This window comes from Sparus aurata, chromosome 4 (assembly GCF_900880675.1).
Source record: "Sparus aurata chromosome 4, fSpaAur1.1, whole genome shotgun sequence".
Lineage (NCBI taxonomy): Eukaryota > Metazoa > Chordata > Actinopteri > Spariformes > Sparidae > Sparus > Sparus aurata.
Genome location: NC_044190.1, coordinates 19,561,992 through 19,589,681, shown reverse-complemented (window position 1 = coordinate 19,589,681; position 27,690 = coordinate 19,561,992).

Genomic DNA, 27,690 nt, shown 5'->3' with positions numbered 1-27,690 from the left:
TATACAATCTAATGACTTTTTAATATAGGCTACAGTAAATGCCAAGCACTGGTGAGTTTCATCGGAACATTTTCAAACCCCTCTAAGAAATAGGCACGGATAAAAAAAACCATATGCATAGAAAAATGTTTCCAATCCAATAATTCTTGAAATAATATAGTCTGAATGAAAGTGGTGAACAGACCATCCAACAGACTGACATTGCCATCCCTAGAGCTATACCACTAGCTAAAAGTTTTCTTTAAATGTATTCCTGGGTTTTCGCATTATCATCCAATATCGATGTTCCTGTCTGGTGATAGGGTTGTGAAGTGTGGCTCAGTGAGAATCTGTAAAAGTCCCTAAAGTGTAAGGTTTTTCTTTTGCATGTATTACATTTCCTCATATTTCTTTAAAGTGTTCCATGTGTAGTGCCATTTATTTTCAAGTAATGCATGAGCAGCCTTATGTTTTTATTTTTACCTTTTACAATATAAATCAGCCGCAGCGTTTATCTGCTCTTTTTCCCTCCCTGAGCTAAGCTTTTATTGAGCTTGAAAATAACACTTTACAACACTGCTGACACCAGGGGCCAAAATCACTGGATGATAGAAGGACTCAGACAGGCAATGCAAAAAAAAAAAAAAAAAAAAAAACAATCACAAAAAAACACTTGCCTCCTGAATAGTGATGCCAGTGTTGTCAGCAACATCAAAAGAAAATCCCACACTTCTTTGGTCAAAAACCCCAATTAGGACCGGGCACGAACGTTGTAAAAACAACAAACATTACAGAAAATGCACCCACCCAATTACTCGACTTTGTGGGGTCTTTGTGCCACATTACTCCCGATTCCATCCATTGATTTTTCAGCTTCTAATCTAGGCCAGCATCAATATAAGAACAGTGCAGCCCTCATGGCTTTGTCTCCATGTTGATCCTCTTTAGCTAAATGGGAGCTATAGAGACCCCAGTGACTCCTGGGTCTCTACAATGGTCTTCTTCCACTTGCCTAGATCAGGAAAGTGCCTGGGGCCGTCTGTAAAAGGTGCCTAAACCACCCAAATTGGCTTCTCTCAATTCAAAGAAGAGGCAGTAGCTCGATATTGAGGCCTTCCCAAATCACTGAAACCCAGAGACTGTGACCAGCCACCCTGTCGATGAATCTCATTTTGATCCTAAATTGCTTTAGTCGACTCATTACATTATACTATGTAAAAGCAGGAAAGCAACAAATGCTGAGATTACAGAGGGAGACTGACAGAGACCATGAAAGAAATTAAGACACCATATGGGCTGTGAAACATCTGTTGCCCCAGGGGGTGGCAGGGACCAATGGAGCTCCATTACACCCATGGATAATACATTATGATGACTGAATAAATAAATAAACCATTAAGTTACTTAAAATGATCTCAAGCCCTGAAAGGTTTCAGAGATTCATTGTTCATCTGTCTCATTATGATGTTGTAGCACTGTATTCAGGAGAGTGCACTATTTTATGCAGTGGCATATTGGCACTGGCGACATGCTGACACTCAGCTTTTGGCTGTTTGCCTACAACCACTGAACACTACTGCCAATGTTACATGAAACTGTATCACATTCCTTATTTATTATTGCTTAATCGTACACAATCTAGCAATAAACAGGCAAATGATTAGTCTAAGGCTCGATCCTAATTCACCCCTTGCCCCTTAGTGCTTTCCCCTTCATTTTGCATCTTCATGTCAAGGGGTACGGTGTGCCGATTCTTGTTGCAGGGTAGGGCGAAGTGTCAGGGCTCTAAACTAAGGTTTTTCATACATGTCAAATGGAGGGTTATGATAACTTGCTGTTGTTTAAATGTGTTAGGGTCCTTTTCTTTATCCACCTTATTCCTGACTTCGTGAGTTTACCCATGGCTTATAGCGGTATTCGGTTATGCTCTTCCGGTTGAACTGGCTGACCTCGGTGTTTACGCTAACGTAGCTGTCATGCTCGCTCTAAAAACCGGCTTTTAACACAAAGAAAGCGACAGAATGGATAAAAATCGGCGGTGGATACACAGTACAGATGTTTTAATAAGTCGTGAGGACAGTTCTCACAGTGCCTCACCCGTCAGTTCTCACGGCGTGGGCAGATGACATGAAGCATTAGCCCGTAGCTAACGTCGGGCTAATGCTTATCTTATATTTTCTGAAGGTGTTGACGGCGGAGAATTACGCAGTTACAAAAGCACAGAAGCATACAACTACCTGCACAGTAACAACATAGGGAAAGTACTGTTGAAGAAACACAGCGAGTTATTTCTGAAGGCAGCAGTAGCGCCCAGCCAGAGTGTCAATCAAGCTAAAGGAAGGAAAGTGAAATCGTGGAGACAGGCGGCTGCTCGGACGTTGCCGGAATAGGAAAGTCATGCAGCAGCTATTCTGTGGAAGATATTCATAAACCCAAATATTTATTTTAGTGTCAAAGCCGCGAGCCGCGCTAGTCTCCGTTCCTCCTTCCTCAGCATGGCGTGTAGGGCGCAGGGCACGGGGTTACACCCCGCCTTTCCGAAACCCCGCTGTTCCGAACATAGACTTCAATTCATCGTAATGGCGGGGTTTCCCTTTTTTTCAAAGACCCCGCTATTCCGAAAAGTCTATTGGGGAAACCCCTCCATTCCGAAACCCCCCGACTCCGAACGGACTCAATCAGAAAGGAAACGGAGGCTGCACATTTATCCTTTTTTTCTTTATGGGTTCAAACGGATCAGGTGGCTGATTAACCGCAAAACAAGCCTACTTCATATAAATGACATAATGCTCATTATGCTTCAGCTGGACAAATAGCTATTTTGAATTGAAATTACTTTATCATGCTAAATATCCAAAATTGTATGAAAATTGCTCCAATGCGTTATACCGATCTTCAGACATATTCAGACACAGCCTGATATGGGTTCTGAGCAAAGGAATGTCTGTTTTCTCCCCCGGTCTGTTGTCAGCAGGAGCGGGGGCTGCAGGCTCGCGCCTGGGTGAAGTGGGCTCAAGCCAGAGTTCAGCCAGGCTCGAGCCGAGTGGGCAGAGAAAAAATGTGTATTTCTTTTGCTTGGTGGGAGATATCCCACAACAGAGTGGATGAGAAACCAAGGGGGACAGATCTGCCCAGCAAACATCAGAACGCAGAGTGCAGCCTTTGTCTGTCACCAGGTTCAGCTCCCTGGACAGCTGCCTGCGTAACTGGATGTGGGAATTGAATGCATTGAATTGATGCATTTGAAGCCGCGACATTTGGTCAGAAACGTAATATATAATAACATTGTTTCGAGTCGTAAACAGTTCTGTAAGAGTAAGAAATAACAATTAATTAGGCTATTAGTGTTAGTCCTTCTTCATATAAAGTTGTGTTACAGTCGCACAGCTGGAGACCGCTAACAAAGTCAGAGACAAGAGAGACAATGTATGAAATCCCGCAAAATGATGTGCGGTCAATATGACCGCTTATGAAATAGGTAAAACAAATCATATTTTCTTTTCCTTTTGTGTAATTTATATAAAAACTATTCTCAATTAAAATACAGACACTTTTAGAAAAATGGTTAGAAGTCTGTAATGTTTGCATTTTGTTTACAGTGCAGATTGATAACTTAATTGTGATAATGTTCAAAGTTATCATTATTATTATTATTATTATTATTATTATTATTATTATTATTTACTGTGCTAGGTATTCTTTTCGTGGTTCTTGGTGCTTGGAGCAATATTGTTGTTGTGGCATTCATGCCAATAAAGCGAATTTGAAATGAATTGCATTAATAAACCTTTAGATTCTTGCCTATAGACTGACAAGTGTTGTGTTTACAAATGAGCAATACATCCAGATTTCTTGAGATTTGTACTTTCAATGGGAATTTAAATTTAAATGTCAGGCGATGTTTTCTTCATGGAAATTATTTTTCGGGCAAGAGAGAGGGAGCGCGGACGGGGGATCCGTTGTGTGACAGCGGAGTGGAGGGTCAGCAGCTGGATTTTGCACGCACGGTCAGTATTATTAGTAGGTGTTTGAGGTTTATTACGTTTGCGGACATTATTACATTCAATGTAATTATGTAACAGCCTTTGCGCCCTTGCCTTACAGCGCCTTTGCGTGCGCACAGTTTGCGTGTGTAGGCCCGTGGTCATGATAGTCTATGGCTATAAGAGATGGATACACAATCAATTTCATGTAATGTTTATTGAATGCTTTTTTGAATTGCTTTTTTTTCAAAGACAAACTGAGCAGCAGTGCTCAATCCACTCATACATTGTTCACCTTCCACAAAGACAAGTTATGTTAAAACGAACGAGCAGAGGGGTCATACCTCGGCAGATCGCACCCATGGGCCACAGTTTATTTCAGAATTGTGCGAGTGCGGCTGGAAGTGGGGATTTTAGCACCACGGATAGTGCGTGTAAAAAGATTAGACAAACGTTTAAATGTGTTTGCTGCAAGCGAAAATATACTATATAATAAATTAAGATAGTGACATAGGCCTATTAGCAATAAAAAGCAATGAGTTGTGTGAATGCGGCCGGTGAGCGGACGGCAGTGTTTGATGTAGGAAGTAATGTAAACTTGAAAATCAATTTCGGAACAGCGGTGTTTAATTTCGGAACGGCGGTGTTTTGAGGGGAGGGTCGGAACAGCGGTGTTTCGGAGTGGGGGTGTTTCGGAAGGGTGGTATTTCGCAATGGAGGTGTGTCGGAATGTCACGGCGCCCCCGGGCACGGACAAGTTTGTCTAAGTGGTTGATGTACTACACGAGACGTTTCTGAAAAAAACTTCAATTTTCATGAATTGTTGTGGCAACCAACAACGGCACATGTTGTACCTGAGCTCATTTTAAAAACAGTTTAGCACTTATGACCTAACGCTAGTTGTTTAGGGCTAGCTTAGCGGCAGCGGCCATCATGCAGTTGCAAGGCAACCGGAAACAGAAAACTGCCGGCGGAAGTAGTTATCTGTCATGGCAGCCCCCATAGGCTTCCAAGGAAACAGGTGGATAGCAAGCCTAAAAGAATTGCTGCTAGTTTGCTGATGTCACTAGTTAACTAGCTAGCCAATGTTACACCAGTATTGCTGATTTGTGTGCGACAGTCTCACATATTGATGTGTTTCTATGTGGCATTCCCTCTTTGATGGCAATATAACACCTGAAATTGATGTCCATTTGCTGCACTTCCCCGCTTCTAATAACAGGGCAGATTGGCAGGGTGGGAGCACAGGTTGCTAATGTTAGCTTTTAAAGCACGGATAGTGGCCCGTTAATGAAGCGGTGTTCTCTTGTGTTTTAAATGGGATCTAGCCTAAAAACATTTGCCAGCGAAGAAGGGTTAATGTTTTTCATCAGTCAGTTACAATTGTTCAGGCCTGATACACAAAAAAGCAAGAATAACAGATGCAAGAGTGGCAGATTTTATTGTACTCATTGAACACACATAAGGCTTTAAGGATTGAGTATAAGGCAGCGCTGTAAACATAACTTGGCCCTGAGGCAAAACAGCTGCATCAGACATTATCTCAGTCATTAGTTTATTATAAGCACACCCTATTTGATGAAACTTTTCATTGAATGCATAGGAGCTCACTTCTTCTTTGCTTGTATTTAAAGCACGTTTACATTGAGTATACAGCCGTGGTTAACATACATACACTTATAAAGAACATGTACATCATGATCTAATTTTTTGTAATGGAACAGATACTACCCTGTCAAAAAAAGATGTATCCTTCAAATCTAAATTTATTATGTATCTTATCTTCTCAAATCTTCTCAAAGTGTGTCCAAATCTGATAGTATGCAAACAGTCATTCTAATATTAAATTTTCACCTCCATTAGGTGATTTCGATGGCCATCCACATGTTTCTGGCAAGCCTTGGGTGGAATCGTTGACCACTCCTCGTGTTCAGCTACATTTGTTGGCTTCCTGGCACGGACTTGTTTTTTTTTTTGTTCCCATGTTCTCAATGGGGTTCAAGTCAGGACCTTGGGAAGGCCACTCCAAAACCTCAACTTGTTTTAGCCTTTTCTTTACCACTTTTGATGTGTGTTTGGGATCATTGTCCTGATCTTACACCTGACTGCACAAAAGACCCAATCTTCCGGCTGATGACTTAAGGTTTCCCTAAAGAATTTGGAGATTATCCTCCTTCTTCATTATTCCATTTACATTCTTCACTGGCAGCAAAACAGCCCAATGGCAATACTACCACCTCCATGCTTGACAATAGGTGTGGTGTACTTGGGATAAAAAGCCTCAACTTCTTGCCTCCTAACACATTGCCGCAGAGCTTTCCTCCAGAAAGTTTTTTTCTTTGTCCGTGTGATCAGCGGCAAACTTCAGTCGAGCTTAAATGTGCTGTGTCTGTAGCAAGGGCTTCTTTCTTGCATGGCAGCCCATGGTGACGCAACACACACTTGACTGTGGCCGTTGACACATGTCTTCCAGCAGCTTCTAATTAATCACGCTTGGTAATTTTTGTTTTTGCTTTTTACCATGCACTCTTTCAGATCAATGCTGAGCTCCTTAGACTTTCCCCATCAGAGGATGTGTCAAACAAACCCCATTAAAAAGAGCCCAGAAAAGCCAACAGCTGTTATCAATCATAACCACTGAGAAGAAGTTAAGAGGCCATGCTACAAAGCAAATTTGACTCAAGCAACATTCTACATCACCAGCACTGATCATTCAATATGTTGTATATTTATTTTTGACCCAGCAGATTTGGTCACATTTATTTGAATATCAATAATAAATTCATTATTGAACCAAACTTGAAAATTACAATTAATGAAATTCTAACAATTTTCAAAATAAACTAGATGATAAATAAATCTTGACAAAAATAAATCTTATCTTATGAAAAAAAAAGCTCCTGATATCGGCATGGACAAAAAGACATTACCTTTGCAGGCAATAGAGAAGGGAGACACGAGTGACTCCCTCCTCTATTGACTGCATATAGGAGGGAGAAAGAATATATTTGTGGAAAATTTTGAGCCTATGGACTGACAACCCTGATAACTTACTGTTTTCCAGCACACTGATCAGCTTTTGCCTCCTCTGTCTTGACAGTTGAAATTTCAGATATCAAATTTGCATGTAATGTGAGCCTTTGCGCCCCCTCCCCTACAGCCAATCAAATGTTTGCACAGCAAACCCAAATTGGTAGCCTGTGGGCACATCAGAAACATATGACTTTCCTCTACTATTGGTTGGGACATGTCCCCACCATCCAGCAGAATCTACACGCTTGCAGACTATTGCCACAAGTAGTTCTACCATTCTCTCTGCCGTCATGCAGACCATACAGTTAGTCACATTCCAAACATGCAAAATCAATGCATGAAATAACATGATTTAAACAGACGGCTGCTAGTTGTCTACAGGAGACTGAAATAAATAGGATAAAATTGACTGGATGCTTGAAAATGTAGACCAACTTTTTTTGCATGAAGCTGACATCTGCTTGTATAACAAAAAACAAAAAGACTAATCAATCATTGTATGGATTTTAACAATTATTCAAAAACAAAGCAATTAGAACAGTTTACTAACAGAAGGCAGACAACATGTGGTTTTGAATACACAAAAGGATGTTATTGTCCAAAGTATTCTCTGTAGGGATGCCATCAGCTCTGAAACAAAGCCTAGGGGGAAAAAAACAACAGGAGATTGTTAAATTGTAAGGGCTGTGTGAAAAATTCAAATCATTAATCTATTTGTCCAGTATCCTGTCTCACAATGAAGTATACAGTCTGCCAATCCTCACAGGTTTTCATCCACTGTCATTGTGCGGCCAATATTTGCTTACTGGACTGGCTGTGCTTGCGTGCCAACTCTCCAGCTGGAGACACACCAAAGTATTATTGGGCAGATTTACTCCAGATTTGTCCACCAGAAACATTGAAGGGAAAATCCCAACTGAAGGCTTTGTTGGATCAGCTGTAATCACTGATTGTGTTTGTACTTCAAAATTATATATTCAAGAAAAAGATAAATGAGCCAACACCAAAGTAATGTGCTAGCAACGGTTTCCCCAGCAACAACAACGCCGTGTCCCAGATACATACTGCCTCTTGCAGTAAAGAGTACAACAAAGTGTGGATGGTGTTGAGATTGCGGGGCTTTCTATGGAATGAAGTCTTTGGAGGAACACTTGGCTTCTTTTTGGTGAAGTTCAGTTGGTTAATATCAGATCAGACTTGTGGCTCTAACCCTGCACAAAATAGAGAGTTCTAATGATGACAAAGGACATCGGTGCACACCTTAAAATACATGCACAGTATACAGTATATTCCATCCTACAGTATATGTACTGTGTGTTCTTTATTTATAAAATACCACTGCACCTAAAGCAGACATTCTCCATTCAGATTCAGTGTTTTACATTACAGTTATTTCCTGTAAATGGTCATAACATCATCAGATAATGTTTGTTCATCCTAATTAGTCTGAATGTTATCTGTGGGAACTGTGATGTCATTTGACAAGTTTCTTATCACTGATTTGCAATTTAATTGTGATATAATGATGACGTTGTATTCTCGTTTGGAGCCGTTCTATTGTTTTGTATCAGGATTTTTTATTGCTTGACCACTTTTTCTGCTAAATTTCAAATGTTTACAACTGAATTGTGGTCCATGTGAAAATATTTTTTTTCCTTAGTTGCTGTTGTGATGTGCGAGGAAGTAGAGCCCTTCCTCGCACATGTAAAGCGATCCCAGTCTCTTGCACAGTGTGGCATACAGCTTATTAATATTAGATTGGTTCCTTGATAATGCCAGATATCCAAAATGTGGGTAATAGAATTAGATTAGAATGAAAAAGTGGGTCAGTGCAACTCTAGTTCATGTATCCTTAAAATTACACGTTGCTGTTTTTAAATAAATCCATACTCTCCTCTACAACTGACAGACTCAAATTATATTTTGAGTCTGTAAAATGTCTGAAGTTAAACTTACAATCTTGTCTTATTATTCAAATATGCCGAAGATTACAATTCATTAATTTGTTAGCCTGTGCTGACTTTTACTTTCTTTCTTCACTTTGTATAAGATGCTAGCCTTTTTATATCACTTTTCCCTCCACCTAATTTCAAGCACGATTGAGAAAAAACAGTCATAGGCTTCAGTATGAAGTACGCACTTACTGTATGCAGTGTCACTGCATTTTCAACCATAGGAAACATTAACCAGCTTCTTCTTTATATAAAGATGGACTTGCCTCTTCCTTCCTTACCTCTTGAACTTATACATATACTATATTTTGTATACTGCTTTTCTAGTCTTAGCAACCACTGAAAGGGCTTTACATCACAAGTCAGCTTTCACCCATTCACCCATTCACCCACTGTTGGCTGAGGTTACCATGCAAGGCACTGCTTACCTAACCATTCACATGCACTCACACACCAGGAGCAGTTTGGGATTCAGTTTCTCACCTAAAGCCACTTTGACATGTAGACTGCAGGGCCCTGGCACTCAACCCCTGACCCTCCGATTGATGGACAACTGCTCCATCTCCTGAGCATCAGCCAACCCTGAAAGGTAAAGTGCGCTACGATAAAAATTTCATCTAGCCTAATCCAAAACCTCACAGAATAGTGAACAAGACTACTGCAAGCACCATGGAATAGATTAACCGAATGTCATTTAAAACCGTGTTCCCATCAGCCAACAGCAGTAAATAATGTTATGAGATATTACACAAGCTCTCATATTCTGTTTGTGTGATCAGCTGAAAAGACTATTACTTTGTAGTCTTCAGTCCCCAGAGGAATGATCATTGGATGAGGTATCGAAATAGCTTCCGTCCCTCCCATCCCCAATGACTCCACATTCATCAATGGAGGAAATGAAATTAAGGCCCCGACAACTTGATAATAAGAATTTGATTGGAGAATAAAGAACATTTTGGGGTTGTAATGAGCTCCCATTATTTATAAAGCATCGTTACGGAGGAAGGTGTGACAAGGAAAAAAGTACTGCCCTCGTCATCATGATTGTGAGGTTAAGACAAATTGATTTTAAAACTATGTATTGTTGTCTGATGCGCTCTCCTAGCAGGCCGATTTTCAAGCAACACAAGCGCATACTACACATATCTCGTTTATGAGGTATTCATTTGGTTACAGGGGTTTAGCTCACATGTTGAAGCGCTTCTGAATAAGGCACTCCACATGGTTAATCAGGCGTTTGTTAAAAAGCATTGTCCTCCTCTTCGGGTCCGACTTGTGACAGCCAAACAACTCTGTTAATTACTGTTGCAAAGTTTCAAAAGATTTCAACATGCATTTATTTGCTTCTTCCCCTGATATCCAAGAGTTTCTGCTTCATCTTGTCGAAGGCGCGCCATGCATATGTATGGCTCGAAGTTGTTTGGCTTTCTCAATATGTTTATTTTAAAATCTTTTTTTAGCTTTACTCATAATTTTGTGTTATTCCAAAGTAGATTGTCTTGATGTCGGAAATTATAATGAGATTTATGTTTCTAGGACACCATCGGAAATGAGGCTTTAGTCTCAGTAGGGTATTTCAAGCACTCATCTGCTGTTTTCGTTTTTTTATTTTTTTTTCCGAATCGAATAACAAAGCAGAAGATGATAGACAGTGAGATAGGAAACAAAGGAGATTGGAGGCTTGATTTGAGTGCTGAACAACCAAACAATGCATAAAAACGAAAACAGTTTTTTTAGAAAATAGCCTCGCTACAAAGGATAAAATGCAGCATGCCGCTATCTGTGGGTTCTTCTTAACACTTGACTGGAGATGAATCGGAAGCGAGAAGTCCACCAATTTAAGCATGGATTAATTACTGATGTATTGATAAGAAAAGACCATGCATCGTGTTTTAAAATATTCAGTTATCTAAAATGTCTGTACTGTGGCCCTATGTGAGTTTTGTGTCAAGGAAGCCTATTAGTAACTTGAAAGTGGGTTTTAAAGTTGAATGTATGCATCTAAAGCTTTTGTTTTCTCGACATGAAGCATCATTCATTCAAAGATGACTCAAAATATCTCTTAAATTAAAACACCATAAAATGCATTTCTATTTTCTTAACATACCAGGAAGTAATGTCATGCAAGACTGCGTGATTACTACATTTGGAATCATTTGCAGTGTACTTTCAAGTTTGATACATGGGTCAGTTTAGAAATCTAGTCAAAACCATGATTGATTTCAGTTGTGACTGTTTTTAATCTGGTTTTAATGCATCAATTATTTCTTTTAAATCTTTTACCGTGTTTTAAGTACTGTATTTTGACAGGTAATTGATCGTAGCTTATCTTGGGTTAATGTCAATGATTTCTTGATACACTTCTGTTCTCTTGTAAATGAGATCTCAATGGGATTTACCTGATTCAATAAAGGTTATCAACATTATTATCATTATTATTATTATTATATTTCTGTATTTCAATATGGCTTTCATTGTGTCATATTCCTTTTGTGACTTGGCTGAGAGATCTAGCAGATGACATGTCATGGCCCAAACATATCATGAAGTCTTTTCACAACCTGCAGGAGGTGCGGCAGGCACATCATTCCTCTTTCCTCCTCCACTCAGCCAATTTACAGTATCGGGGGCAAGAGCGCTCTGTGCTATTTTGATATTGTGAATACTGTGAGCATTGCATAGTTGTCTGTCACTATACGGGTTAAAAAGAGCAATCGCGGCTGTCGTCGCTCGTTTTTGTTCCTGCCGCCCCACTTCCGTTGAGTTGTGCCATTGACAAAGAGTCTGATTCTTCAGAAACAGTTTACCCGGGAGCCGTTCCAGCGAGCAACAAGTCAAGGCTAAAAGTTTTCTAAAGGAACACTTTACTGTGACGAGAGCAACACAGTGACTAATGACTTTTCACTCACGACGCCAACCACAGTAATGCGCGAGGAGGAGCAGCTGTGTCTGTTATTGCCCCACTCAAGGATCTTGAGTCTAATGAAGACGACTCTGATGTTTTGAAAGAAACAGAGCGTGTGATGTTCGAGGAGCTCTCTGACAGATACTCTGATCAACACACTCTTCACACAGGTAAGCCAAGGTTATACATTTTTTTCGCTATGAATGAGCCCCATCATGTCGTGCCTACCGTGCCATGTGTTCGGGGGTGGGTGTGCGCACATACACTCCGATATCCCCTTTATTCTCCTTTTAATCAGCATCAACGTCGGAAGCGCACATCAAAGGAGCCGCCTCTCCTTGAAGTTGAGCACGCTTGACTAGCTGCTGAGGTGAATGACAACCAGGTAGGGCCAACAACAACATCAACAACAGGAAATTGACCACAGTTAAGCTGCTTTTGAAATGGCTCATTAAGCTCTGTCACAGTCTGTTGAAGGAGCATGACAGGAGCTGATTTCATAAACCTAAAATTTGTGAGCGAGAGAATAACTCACATAGCGCTGCAGTGGCATCTTTCCAAGCGGGGGCCCCTTGAACCTGAAACACGGCGATCGATTAATATTCATGTCGAAAAAAATGTGAAACTGTATAATATCTTACTTTAGTACTTAGTTACACACTCACTCATTCACCCATCCCTGCACTTAGCCGCTCTCATTAACTCACCAACCTACCCGCTCTCGCACACCCACTTCTTCTCCTGCCAGAATCGAAAAAAAGGACTAAATTGGTACCATGACTACTACTTTTACTGCCACTGTCACAACTGATATTACTACAGCGGAGGCTGAAATATGACATCAACACTGTTCGGGGCTGACATCCTTCAACACACATTAGAAGGTGTTCTTAGTGGATCCTTTGGATTCTCAGTATAAAAGATATTCAAATATTTAGTCGTCTCTATTGATGGCATGGTTTCATTGAAACAGTCTTAAGCCTTAAGTGATTGGTAGGGTCAAATTCATTCTGCAAATTTACTGGAAAATGGAAAAGTGAAAAGTTTTCAGTCCAGTAAAAATATGAATATTCTCTTCAATTTTCAATTTGGCTCAAATATGCTGAATTGAATTATGAGAGAAAGAAAGAAAAAATCACTCTCTTAAATGGTGCTTTTCCATTAAGTCAGTTATTAACAAACCTTACCTTGATTGCAACTTGCATACACAAAAGTTTTCCATCTTTAAAACGACACTTTCTCCTTGCCCTGTGGTTCATTTTAAAATAAATTAAATGCCAGAAAAATTAACCCAAAGTTTAATCCTTGACCTTACCTACTTGCTTATGACAACATTAGCGACAGAAATGTGCCAGTAAATCATCATTAGCTGACATTTTCCACTGACTGGCAACAAGGTTGATAATTGAAACTGAAGATAGTGGAGTATATGTCATAGTCTGAGTGGGGGCAGTCGGGTGTCTTGGTGTTTATTGTGTTTTTCCCCTGTTTGTCTTCCCCCTCTTTTCTTCCCTCACTGGCTCCTGTTTAGGCCTGCCCACCTGCCTACCTGCCCCCGCGTCCCCCACCTCTCTACAAATCCTCTGTCAAATAAAGCCTGTTACATTTGACCACTGCCTCTGCTCTTCCTGCTTTTGGGTCCTGACCAAAACCCCCGACATAACTTTATAATCCAAAATTGCTAGCTGTTTGATGTTGGCTGTGTCAATTTTCCACAACAATAAGTGACAGAGATGTCTAGAGTATATTCAGTGTCTTCTTGTTGAGTCTTTCTTGTACAAAAACAGTACATATTAGTAGAACATTTGACAAATTGCAACTCATAAATCATCATGTCAGCAGCTGATGTAAGTCATTGTCATGGGAATCAAGGGGTCACCAAAGCCACTTAGTGAAGGCGTGCCCAAACTTTTTCTGTTGGAGGACTGAAACTGAATCTTAACGGTCGACCATTGGCCAAAAGCAAACAACATATTCCTATATGGAAGCCCAGAGAGGCAAAACATTCTTAGTCTCATCTAAATTCTTCTCTCCTTTGGGTATAACATCCAAATTGGTGAAAACCTGCTTTGCCAGGATTATCTTTTCCTTAATTAAGTTGCTTAATTTTCATTTAGAGTTGCCTCTCAGGACTTGGGTCAAACCAGGATGGCCTTGTCCTTCACAAATTCTCACTCTGCCCGCCATGTTCATATCATGAAAAAAACCCATAATTAGTGGTCTGTATAGGCCTATTTAAACAGCATGTTACTTAACAAAAAATAAAACTGCATAGAAAGCAATTGATATTATAATTCTTTTTTTTTTGTATTTTGGCCCATTGGCCCCAAATTGGGCATTCTTGGTCAAAATCAAGTACGTTAGCACAAGCAGGATAAGATCCCGACATTCAATCTGAGAGTTTTCCATGTTGTTGATCTTGACATGCCACTGCAGAATAAATGATCAAAAAGTAAATTGTGAAACTTTCATAAAAAAACAAAGTTGATGTTTTTTCTCGTTTGGCCATGTGTTTGAGTTAAGATGTAACTACTCGTCCAGATGCTTAGTGGAAAGGGTACCATATAGCAGATGTTGATAAAATATAATAAATGTCTAACAATGAATTATTCAAGTGAAAGATCAAGGAACATATAAAAATCTCTGAACTGAATACAAAGTGTTTTTTTGCAAAACATATCGACATTGGCCTCTTCTGTGAAAAAGTAGTCCCTCAGTTTAGAATGAGCGTTCGCTGAGGCGCTAAAAGATGAACATTGTCTGCTAGAAACTGTAATTTTAGAGATGTGCCTTTTTTCCCCTTATCAAACGTCTCTGTCTTGATCGAGCATTACAGAAAGACAGCATTTTTCCACAGCAGGATCAAACTACAGTGGCGTGGAGAAAAGCCATCTGTGCTGAGCTCCGCCTTGAGTCAAACATCTTGTGTAGCAAACGGAGAAGGTGCTGCTCCTACGGTGCCTGTGGAGTTTCAGTGGGAGGTTGTGTCCCATCTCCCCCCTTCTTCTTCTCCTTCTTACAATAACTCTGTCCCATTTAGCCCTTTGAGAAATCACAGCCTTAATGGACTGGTAAGTGTTGGAGCCACGATGTAGAAAAAGTCTGGACATAAATATAGCTCCCTTGCCCTGCAAATCATTTACTGCCTTTCTGCTGTGAGGTAATCAATCAGTGTCTCCATACTTCTACATTTACAGAGCTGCAAATGTCAAATAATTATGTGTTCAGAGCCTTTTAGTTCTTTGGGCTAACAGCTATGTTTGCATAATGAAGCATAGCATTAAGAAGTCCTTTTGCTCTTATTGTAATGAGGACAAATATTCCTTCTATTGTAAAGGGCTAGTTTTTGTTAGTGATACATACCGGGCTACTCGCCTTTTTCTGTTTGACGTCTCCGTCTGCTTTCTCCTTCCACATTTCCGAGAAAAGAAGACTGAAAATGAACAGTCTTCAATGAAGGGTAACAAAATGTTAAACTCACTGCTTCTAATTCTAACGCCGGTCGATAAAAACACCGCCAAGTGATGCTTCTGAATACATAAGGGAGGATGAAGTTGCCAATGAAAAAACAAGCTGTGATGCAAAAGTTCCTGAAGAAGCCCGTTCTGTCGATCCACTGCCCCTTAAAGCAAATGTTACTGCTCCGCCTGACGAATTATTAATCGTTCCCCCGCTCAAATATTTCTCATTCTCTCTCCCGCATGGGCCAGTGTTTCATTTCTATGGCAAGCACGAGCTGCCATTTGCAGACTATAAGAGCAAATGTTAATTTGCCCCGCGTGCATTTACTGTGCCAGAGGAGCCATAGTGCTGGGAGCTAACGTAGTGGTCAAGGGGGGTGGGGGTGTGCGTGTGTGTGTGTGTGTGTGTGTGTGTGGGGGGGGGGGGGGGGGGGGCCTGACTTGGGTATTTACATAAGGTAATGTGATTGAGTTGTTCTCATAGATTTATCCTTTCCCTCAAAAAACCCATGGGTGAGGAGAGGAATATGAGATGAGAGACACTTAGGAGAGGAAGCAGTAGCCAACTATTGCCTAACATTCTTCCATAGCTGGAGATGAACGAGGCAACATATCCTGTAGTCATCATCTCCCTCAGATTATATGACAGTCTGTCAGGATCACAGTCTCCTAGTCCACAGATGGTGAATGTGAGCGTTTAACATTTCTGAAGCAGGTGCTGGTGTATTATCTTGTCATCTGTTTAATTTCTGTCTCCACCAAGTCCTCCGAGAGTTGTTTCTGATTGAGGTCTACAGAAAATGAACCTAACATTATGTTAATGCTGTGAACCAGTTTTGACTTGACTCCTACTCAAAAGAGAGTGGTCATCACACTTAAAGTATTTACAACGCGATCTTTCTCTCAATATGTCGTTTCATGGCTCCATGTGATTAGAGTCACATAAAATAATCAAAAACCACAAAAATGAACAAATGAAAACATAACGATGTGTGAAAGATGAAGTTGTGGAATAATGGCCGTCTTTAATGAACAAACACGTGTGGAACCACCAACATACTATCACAAATATTGTGATTCCACTTATATGTTGGTAAAACATCAGTTTGCGAAATACTGATGTCACGTAACCTTTAGGACATGTGTGCATGGAGATTGGAGATGAATTTTCCATTTTGAACGCGTGCTGAGTGCCATGAAATAAATTGACTATTGGTGCCCATGTACACAAATCCTATAGCTTAAACTCTCAACACATGCTCATACATAAGTCAATGAAAAAGTGTAATAGCGACACACATACCAGATCTGCGTAGTTTGGTCACACTTTAGTAAAGTTTAGACAAGAAATGTACCTGGTTAGGTTTAGGAAAAAATTGTAGTTTGTAGGTTAAGATCACTTTGTTACTTGTGAAACTTCCTTTACAAACATACTGATCTTACCTAGGTGACTAATGTAATGTTATGAATGTCAATTTACTACTTTAGTAAGTTAGAAAGAACTTGGACACAGTGGACACGATAAGCTGTCTCATAGATGAAGGTGCTTTTTAACCCAAACATCTGTCTTATACAGACTTTTCACCCTTTGTACCACTTCTCCCCACTCCCTCTTTTGCAGCCATAATAATTAGCACAGCCATTAGAGGTCATCGTCTCACAACAAACATAAAAAGCGTGTCGTAAAAGGCTGCTCGACCTGTATGGTGTTTTTTCTGATGAGGACAGCCTCAAATTCACTATTTCACGTACTCCTGATTACTGTGCTCCTTACAGTATCACCCGCTACCCAAATTATCTCTTTCAGAAGGTGAGTTCAGAAGCAATTTTGTGTCTTGGTGGCAATGTCAATCTGACATTACAACAAATTTTTGGAAGAACCTATATCTAGACCTAGACAAGAAGTGGCTAGAAAAATGCTGGGGACAGACTATGCAGCATGCAGACTGTCACACTGACATTCATAGAAAAGGTAAGCTGTGAATGTGATGTGAATATTACTTTCAGTTGGCAATCTTTTTCGTTGCAAATCTAAATCGTCCTGTAGATGTGTGCTTTAGAAATATCAGCACCTCATCCATTGTCGTCGCTTCTCTTCTCAAGCTACTCCTGTTACAGTGAATGGAGGCTTTTTAAAGCAGCAGGTAGTTTGCTAAAAATGTATCTAAAAAAATCTAAAACTTTTCATTTCTACTGAATGTTTTGTTTTTTTCAGTGGTGACGATGAGCACCACAGAATTTTTGCCTCACAGACAAAGCCAGTGTCGCACCGGTGTAGCACATTTGAAATGGATGTTTCCAAAGGTCGATGTGATTGATTTTTAAACTTGGGCAGCAATCTTTTTCTCACAAACTGAATGGTTGTCTCATCCAAAACTAAATGGTTTTACACAGCAGATAAGAGGGAGAGGAGGGAGGGAAAAGCAGGTCAGTTGTTGACATGGACGAATGGGGATGCGGCGGAGGAGCATACGCCGTAGTGACCCAGATAGGACCCAGTCCAAAGCTGGAACATGCTCGTGAATATTGTATTAATTGTATTATATTACATTATTATCATCTCTATTTCCTTTTTGTGTGTAAATGGGAATCTGTGCATCTTTATTGAAGTGTGCAATGTGTGTTTGTGTGTGTTGCCTGAGAACAACTGCCAGTGCAGGCGTCCTCGACGCCGCAAGAGTGAGAGGGGCGCAACGCAAATGGAAAATGTGTCGTTCTGACTGCTTTCTTAAGCGTGTAGGAGTTGACAAACAACCTCCACACTGTGAAGTATTGCCCCGACGTTTCAGCCACATGGTGGTGCTGGTGGACTGCTGACAGTTGGCCATCGGCAGTTTATCTGTCGGACACAATCACACACACACACACGCAAACACACACACCCTCGCTGCCTTCTTTCAATCCCAAACCATCTCATTCTCACTACCTCCCGCTTCGACTTATCACATCCTCTGCTCTCTCGCTGCCACTCTCCTTCCTCTACATAATGTGAGATGAGGTGATGTGTTATGGCAAATTAAGTAAAATTAAGACAAGGGAACAGCTCTACTCACCTATGCCGTGTGTGGTTTTTATTGCACGCCCCCCAAACCCCCCCGATGGAGCCCTGCCTGCGCCGTCCTTGGAGATGGGTGTTGATGACAGACTGCAGACCATGAAAAGAGTGGGAGTGTTGTATCCAGTGGAGGTGGAGGTGCCTGCACAACACATTATCATTCACCCTCTATGGTTTGTTTTGTTCTCGTTCCCTTTTCACACTTTTTGTCTGCTATTTTTTCCTCTCCCCTTTTTTTTTTCCCCATATCCTTTCTTTGGCTGTGTGCCCCCCCCCAACACACCCTCCCGCTCTGCCTTTTGTCCTTCTAGTTTCCCGTCTCCCCCCCGTCTCTCTCTCTCTCTCCACTCTTCTGTGCTGGTCTTGTCATTTGCTGAAATCTTTAAGTCTTTTTCCATCTCTCCCTCTTTCCACAATGCCGCTGTTATCTGTCCCACCACCTTTTTTCCACCAACATCTACCTTTTCCTCATTCTGCCAACCTCTCCCCGTGGCACCTGTCTAATTCTCCTTGTACCCACTCTGTGGTACCACTCATAGCTTGCTCCTTCACCCTCCCCTTCTTCCCTTTCCTGGCTCTCTCTTCCCTGGCAGCCTGACAATTGTTGGAGCATACGCTACTAAGCAGTTATCACCAGCTCACAGAGGTGTGTGCGAGTGTGTGTGTGTGTGTGTGTATGTGTGCATGTGCATATGTATGTTCGGTAATAACAGACTGAGAGAGGGGGGTATACGCGAGCATACGTGTGTCAGCGTGTGCATTTTTCCATTTATATTGAGGTGTACAGCTCTTGTGTTCAGTTAAACAATACAAACAATGTGTCAGACAGGTTTCTATTGTATTGGAGCTTTGTGTGGCTCTTCTACTATAGTGTAAATGTTTTTTTTCTTTGGCAACAATGAGGGTAAAATGATACTGAAAGGCAGCAACTCCTCTCCTACTCCTGCCAAACATCCCTGGTGTCTAGCTGCTCTGGATCCATATAAAAGGCACTAATTTCTTTGTCTTCAAGGATTTTTTTTTCTAGTTTTTGGTCCCATCTGTCACTGGGAGGAGGTTGAAAGAAAGGAGGAATAAGCCCAGCTGGAACCCTTTGTCTATTGAAGGTAGATCACATTGTAGTGAGACCAGGACAATGCTTCTCTGGCCTTATGGGTACTGAGAGATGAGGGACACAGGCCAGGCCCTAGACCTCTGGAGCCGGGCGCGCCGAGCAATCACGCTGGGGGAGACTAATTCAGGGGGGTTGGATTTCTTCTTCTTGATACAGTGGAATCATATTTTGAAGCTGTAATAACGCGGCACCCATGTTGTCCATTCAGTGATAAATTAGACACGTTTTCATTGGCAGGACTGTGTAGTAGATTTTCAATAACTCCTTTGTTGGTAATTTCTTTGCCAAGTCAGTTCTCATAAAAGTGGTTAGGGGAAGATAAATTAGACTACTAAAAACCATCCTTCTCGGTACATTTTACATTTTTCCTAACCTAGTTATGAGGACACGAAGGAATAGATGTCACACAAGAGTTAGATAAGGCTATGTCTGGCAGTTGACTGTTATTATATGGTCCCACGATATTGCAATCAGAAAAAGATGAAGGAAGTGTACAATTAAACGCTTCTTAACATTCTCATGAGAAACGGCTATAGCGGATTCATTGTTTCGTCCCCACAGGAGTTCACGCATGAAAAATAAACAAGGAGAAGAAAACTGTAACTCTAAGTCATATGCCGACTGGTTCCCCGCAGTGATTGTGTGAATTCGAAATGATAAGTTGAGCGTTTAAATCGCTGGGATCGGGACCTAATTCACAATTTCTGTGCGAGTCGCTCGCGAGGAGCCGTTCCAGAGCTTTCGGTTCGACGTACACAGCAGGGACCTGAAGTCATTTGGATGAGTTCATTCCTTTTCTGTGCATTCTTTAAAGAGTGTGAGAGTAGCGTTAGTAACATGCAATATAAAACTCATTAAAAATTCATTTCACGGGGCGAGTTGCGGAATCTGTCGCTGTGACAATTTACCCTCCACCTTTAGAGGAAAATCAGTGGAAAGCTATGGCTATTAAGACTTTTTGGGTTGTTTTTTTTTTCCTTTTTTACTGTAAATGCAGGTTTAGATATGCTTCAGATACAAAATGAACTTCAGTGAGGTTGAATATGAATAACTCACACAGTTCATACACAGTGATGCCAAGGTGAGAAGGGCCAACTAGTAGCAACATGCAGCATTCCCGTTGAAGTCTGCAAGCAATTCATAGACATCTCGTTAGTAAGAATAATAATAATAAAAAAACAGGTCTGATAATATTTGATCAGGCTTTTGGTTTGACCTCGCGTTTCTCCTCTTGTCTATGGCATCCACTGATGCCAAGTCTTTTCAAGTGTACTTACATTGATTTCTTGGTTGAAGGTAGAATTGTCTTTATTTTCACGCGCACACTGAAGCTTGTGCATAAAACAAAGATTTGTTTGCCGTTGTGTTAAACAACAGTGCAGTTATTCGCCAGGTCCTCTCCAAATATAAGCCAGCCTAATGGAGATGCCTTTTTGATTAAAGGAAGGAAACTGCTCCCTTATCAATAGCAATGTTACTGTCTTATTACAGCTTAAGAACAAGTGCATATGGCTGCAGCAGAGGGAAGCTTCTTGCATTGGAAAAACAAAATGAACACTAAAATGTCTTGGGGATTAATGGAAAGGGGACAGCATTAGGGAGGTGTGTCTTATGCAGCCCCCCTTCTATGCATAACTTACAAATTATCAATGTTTTTATTTTCCCTTTTGCCACATATTGGTTGGAGGGCCCAGGAGACCTATTAAGGAAGCAAGGGAAGAAAAACACCAGATTTCATCTGATTCCCTGTAGGGTAGAGTCTTACAATGTTAAGAACACTTGCTGGAAAGAGTCCATACAGTACAAAAGTTTTAGTGGAGGTTTTTTCTTTCTATAATATTGATCCACTTAGCATTTACTTTCCCTGGTGTCTACAGCAATGGTGCAAATTAGACGAGCCTGAGGCAGTACGTGTGGCAGTGTGATTTAAAGTGAAACAAAGATAAATAATGAACAAAGTTAGAGCACTAAGGAGATGCTGCTGCTATCAAACTATAAATATAGCGATTGAACGTTTAAAAAATTGTTAACATTTCCACACAGGAAGGCCTTTCGACAGAAAATGTGAAAGACTTCAAGTTGGCCAAGAATAAATTAGGCACTGATATATTCATAAAAGCTTGCAACAAGGTGCTGCAGCTGTGCTGAAATGAAACGATGGGCCAGATTGATGGAATTAGTTTAATCCTGCCGTGATTCTGTCACTCAAGAGAAAACCCTACCACCGTGTTTTAAACCTTTTAGAGATGTTTTTTCTTATATCTTTCATGATTATACAATTATTTCGAGGTATCTGCAAATGGCCTACTCTACATGCCCCTGCCGTCACATAACCCTACACCACAGATTAACGGAAATAAATGAACAGAATGAATAAATGAAGATTTATCATTTGTCCATGTAATATAATAAAATTAAAAACAAAACAAAATGTACAACATCAAAAAATTCCATCTCAAAAAATATCTTTGGTGCAAACATTGTGAGAGAATGTGTGTGTGTTGAGGAGCCATTGTTGTCAGGAAGACCTTCAAAAACAACAAGAGGGAGGTTAAAATGATGAAGGACTCCAGTCTGCAGACTGAAGGCAAGAGGACGAGCAAGTAAAACAGGAGACAAACATCGATAAAGAAGATGGTTGAGGGAAAATTTGGAAAAAATGTCTTCTTCTTGGGACCCGTTTCATCCAATTGGTAGCTGAGGATGTGAGTGGGCGTGGTGACGCACGTCCGACTGGTTCACTGAGCACCTCTGGCCCTGTCAAGAGCACGGTGGGAGAAAGGGTTAAAAATAGGGAAACTTGAGATGGATGTTTTACTTTTGTGTCACCAGAAGATGCCTTGTATATTTGATGATTACCTACAACAGTGACTTGCAGTCCAATGTTTGACTGGCCTCGTATATGGCATGGCACAAAAATAAAGAGTAAACTTATTATCGCATGATGCTTGGTGACTTCACATAACTCCAACATTGCAGAATAGGTCTAATGAGCCAGATTAAATGAAAAACACCTATGTTATTGTACAGATCCATAAGGCTGTATGATTTATAATCCCTTTGTTTAGTTACTCAGACTGGATTTGAGGTTACTGTTTGTATTATTAGGTCTGGATGATTAATGTGTGTGTGTGTGTTGCCAAACAGTAGTCCTCATCTAACTAGCAAAGGCCCATTCTCTTGTGTATACTGACTGTTTATGACCAATTCAATATTCCACTGTGAGGAGTGCAAACTAAAACACTTGCATGTTGAATTGCCCTGGCAAATACTTCACATGGTCTTGTTTGAATTGGGAGAATTTCTTCCAGGGAATTGTTTGAAAAAAACAAACAAACATTAAAATGAACACATTTCCTTAGATTACTTGAATGCATATATGTACTTTGTGCAGGTATCCAAATTACAGGTCGCAAGCAAAACTTCCACAGTTTTACATCACATGGACACAGATGTTGAAACACAACACAATAGGGATGTGATGTTAGGAATTGAGCATTTTTCGGTCAGTGTCAGAGGTTGAAAGCAGATGACTGAATCCTTTGCAAGAGAGCATTTTGCCCATAGGATTAAGATTGGATGGCTGGGTTTAAACCTGTCAAAAGAGCAGACTCAAATCCCTCACTCACAAACACTTTATGGTTCTCACTTGAGGTGCTTGTGAGCAGTGGTGGAAGGAGATATTTCTCTTTCATGCCACTTACTTCAGAAGCCATTCAGCACATCAACTGGATTGTGGCGGATTTGTAGGGCAGCGCAAAGGAGGTAAGTTTGGTGGAAATTAGTTATCAATTTGTTCTTTCACATTGGTGACAGGTCTATCACAATTCCCTCTATATAAATAGCTCCTATGAGTACTGTACAATTTAGAATTTAAAGTCAGTAACAGTAAATATCTCAACCCAAAGTTGCACATTTCTCCCAGAAAAACAAACATGTTTTAGTCTTTTTTACCTTACCTTCTGCTCTTTTGCTGAATGGGTCTGTTTGGATCATTTGTTACAAAAGTGTTGCAAATGATTAGCTGTTCATGTTTCAAGTATCTTTGCAAGGTATTATTCCAATTACAAAATTGGAGGAGTGACAGTGCTGCCACTAGGAGAACAAGTGCGAAATGGCCCAACCAGCTTCCTGGAAAAGAGGCAGGGCTCACCAGTATTCAAGAGGGTCCTTGAGATCTGCAGGTGGACACCCATCCTATGCATGCTTTATGGATGACATGCTCACCACTCAGCTGGGCCAAACTTATTGAAGGTAGCACTATCCAGCTCTGTGACTCACAAAACTGGCCCAGTCCACCTTGGCATGTTTGGTTATCATCACAATCGTCCCTGTAACTGTGCTGTTGACTTCTGTCCGGTCGTGTATCCATCCAAGGGTACCCACCCCTAAAACTCAAGGTATGGAGAAATGCATTGTTGACTTCTTGGCAGCAGGTATCTTACAGCCCTCCTTGTCACCTTGTTTGAGTGCCATCACAAACAGGTCCACCACTCATGTCCTCAGCTTTTGAACTGCTACAGGGGCCAGTTTTCTTTACAAATGAGACCTCAGGAATGCTTATCACCTGGTACACATTCACGTAGTAAAGGGAATGAATGGAAGATGGCTTTTTATATATATATATATTTATATAGTGGCAACTATGAATATTGGACGATGCATTTTGGTTTAACCAATGCCTCAGCAATTTTCCTGGAACATGCTGAATGTTTGTTTTTTGCATATTTGGATGACATTCTGATCTTTTCAAAGTTCAAGCAGGAACACATGCAGTGTGTCCTCGTAATATTGTTTGAGGACCTGTTGTCCATCAAGAGATGACTATACTCCATATCGCCAAGGTGTTGTTGCCCCAGGCTTGTGCCTGAAATGGCACATGGAGGCAATACATGTTCAGGAGAGAAATGTATCAACTGTGCAGAAAAAAAAAAGTAAAATTCACCAAATTTTTTTTCCAGGAGTTAAAGTGAAATTTAGGCACCTTTCCCAATCGCTCACTGCAGTTTGTGGTAGATATTGATGGCTGTGGATTGAGTGCTGTTCCCCTCCAACTAGTGTTCTTCTAATCTACCGTAAACTATGGCCAGTGAAGGGGACCTACAACAATGGTAATTGTGAAGTTCTGGCTGTCAAGCTAGCTCTGGAAGAGGGGAGACACTGGTTGGATAGGTTGGAGTAGATGTTCATAGACTGACTTAACCTTTAAAACACAGTCCAAAAGCCAACACTGTCTGTTGGCAAAGTTTATTTCTTTGTAAAGGAGAAATTTTGTTTCTTCATGTTGTAGCTTTACATTTTTTATGGTCAATTTCCAAAACCCACTTGGTTAGGGTTAGTAAAACATCATGTTTTGGCTTTCAATATCTGCAATAAACCCAGTGGTCTCACACTTACACATGTTGAAACACAAACTCAAACTCCGGTAACCATTTTCGCAGCCTTGTCACCTGTAACTCCACCACCATCCCTTGATAAAAAGCCAGGTCACAAACATGTAATGTGAACGTGATATGACATGTTTTGTGGAAATGCCAATATAATATGTAGCCCATGACACTTACAAATTTGAAAATGTCTGTGGGTCGCAGAAACATTACATGTCGATGACTGGGCTCGGAAAACATCTGCACAGTTGAGTGTCCTCCCTGCCGTAACCCCTGTGCTTCATTTAGTATTACCTGACATCCCTCGACCATCTGCACACCTGTTACCACTGTCCCATCAGCCCAATAACATATGTACCAGCACTGATCTCTTCATTTCCTGCCAGATCATCTATTGTACTTCTGCCTCAACAGTCCAGCCATTTTCTCTCCCTGTTACATTATGACTCCCGGGTCTGCCATTTGGACTCTTGCTCTCTAACCCGAGCCCTTAATGGATAACTTTGCCTCATCTTACTTGCCCTACTGGGTTTGACCTTTGCCTGCATTTGACCTTAAGCAAACCTAAACTATTCATTTTGCTGACCTTCCAGCCTGTTTTTGGTGAGCCATTACTCTGTGGTTCACTGAGTGTCACTGAGCGCAGAAATAACACTTAGTCAAATATAGAAAATAATTAACTTGAGCATAACACTATTTGTGTGTGGCAGTGCTCTTTTTGGATGTGTCTTAAGTGTGCTGGTGAGCAACCAAGGGGGAAATTGGAGAGGGCAAACAACAAAAACATGAAATCATTTTCTGAGAAGTTATTTGAGTGGAATTACAATGTCTTGTTATTTTGCAAAATTATACTGTGTTTGCATAAAGAGCACAACACTTGGGAATTGCCTTGTGTATCATGCAAATATTACTCTGTATACCCTATCCAGCAATTTCTTGTTAAAATCTGGAATATCTTCAATGCAATGAATACTAATTTATTAGCGATAGTAAACTTTTATAGCTGACAGGGTGCTACAACCTGCCTGATTTGCCATAAAAGGAAGGAGACCACACAGTAACATTATAAGTGAATAGGTTTTTATTAACTGGTACACAGTAAAAACAACAACACAGAATCCGTTACGGGGTACGCAAGCCTGAAGCACCTGTTAGGCTATGTCTGGATGAGCAAGAGGTGTTACCTTTCAGAGGCTGAGATACGTAACCAAATATGCCATGAAAAGGGAAGAGAGTGGTCGCAAATGGTGATAAGGAACTCCCTAGCCATGGGGTTAAGGCTGAACAATTTGTAGTATTTAAATCTAAGTTGCAGTTTCAATAGCTGCGAAAAAAAAAAAAAAAAAGCCCTGATTCAGTTAGTCTCTAAAACACGTTTAGAATATCTTTCCATGCTCCCATTCATTTGACTGGGCTTCTTATCAGGCTTCAGCAGGCTTGATGAGGAGCTGATCATTACAATCAGGTGTGTTGGAGCAGAGAAACCTCTAAAACGCACAGGGCAGGGTTGAAAAACACTGCTCTAGGAGATGAGAGAACATTTGTTCCCATACAGTAGCTTTAAATACATCACCTAAATGTTGTTAATCAGGACAACTGGGACTCAGGGGGGCTGTGAACTATTTTGATCTTGTGAGCCGTCAAAAGTTTATTTGGGGCTTGCCAGTCAGTTATCAGAACTTTTTTTTACCTTGTCAGATGGCACCTACATGGAGTTTAGTGGTATATTCTTGATATAACTTCAGACATTACTCAAACCCTGGTCCCCTGTAGGTGATTTGAACCATACATCCACCATGACCTCTTCCCTGTATCGACTTAATTGCTCTTTATACAATGTCACCTAGTGAAGGCAAGCCCACAGAAAGAGCGTCAGGCTTTGAAGCCAACTTTTGTAGTGGCCATACTGTGTAATTTCAATGTCACATGATGCACCGGGGCCCAAGGACTTTTTCCCGTAAGATTACATTGGGAAAGAAGCAGCTGTAAAACGGTAGATGAACTGTCACAATCCCTGGGACATGATTTTTTTATGACCATTTCATTTTACCTCCACTAGCTTAGCTGGATTTCTATTGTGAAGCTAAAAACCGATTTCAGCTCTCCTCCATCAGCTTCCGGGTCGGGGAAGTCCCGACGCGACCATTACCGAGTGCGGTTAGAAATGCTCAATTCCGTTCTTTTCCCTGTCCGCTCTCGATAATAACTGTTACAAACTGGCAGGTAAGACACATATGAACTTTGATTGCTTTTCCATGGAGTCATAATCATACATTTTCATCCATGAGCTGCGGAACTCTACTGCACTCGGTAATTGACTCGTCTGGACTTCCCGTCAACAGGAAGCTGCTGCAGAAGTGGTAAATTTTGTCAGCTTTTCAGTAGAAATCCAGCTAAGCTAGTGGAGTTTTAATGCCCCGGACTATTGTCCCCCTCTCTCAAGAGGGAGTCTAACACAGTTTCACGGTGTGTTAGACCAGTGGTTCCCAACCTGGGGGCCGTGCCCCCCTTTGGGGGGCGCCAGAGATCACAGAGGAGTCACACAACTTTGTCTGTTCTGAGGTTGTGAGGTTAAAGTTATATTTGTGCAACCCTCTGAGGTCGATTGACGCGCTGGTACGTCAAAATCACGTGACCTATTAAAGATGACGTAGCAGCAAGACGGAGCCTCAGTGAGTCTCGGTCTGACTTATGTGTTGGAGCAGTCTTCAAGCTGTGTACCAGTTTTTAAATTGTGTTGATAGGCCAAGTAAAACCGGACTTATGATAAATAAAGTACGGCACGCTTTTTCGTTAACGTCACGTTTGCTGCGCGTTTGGT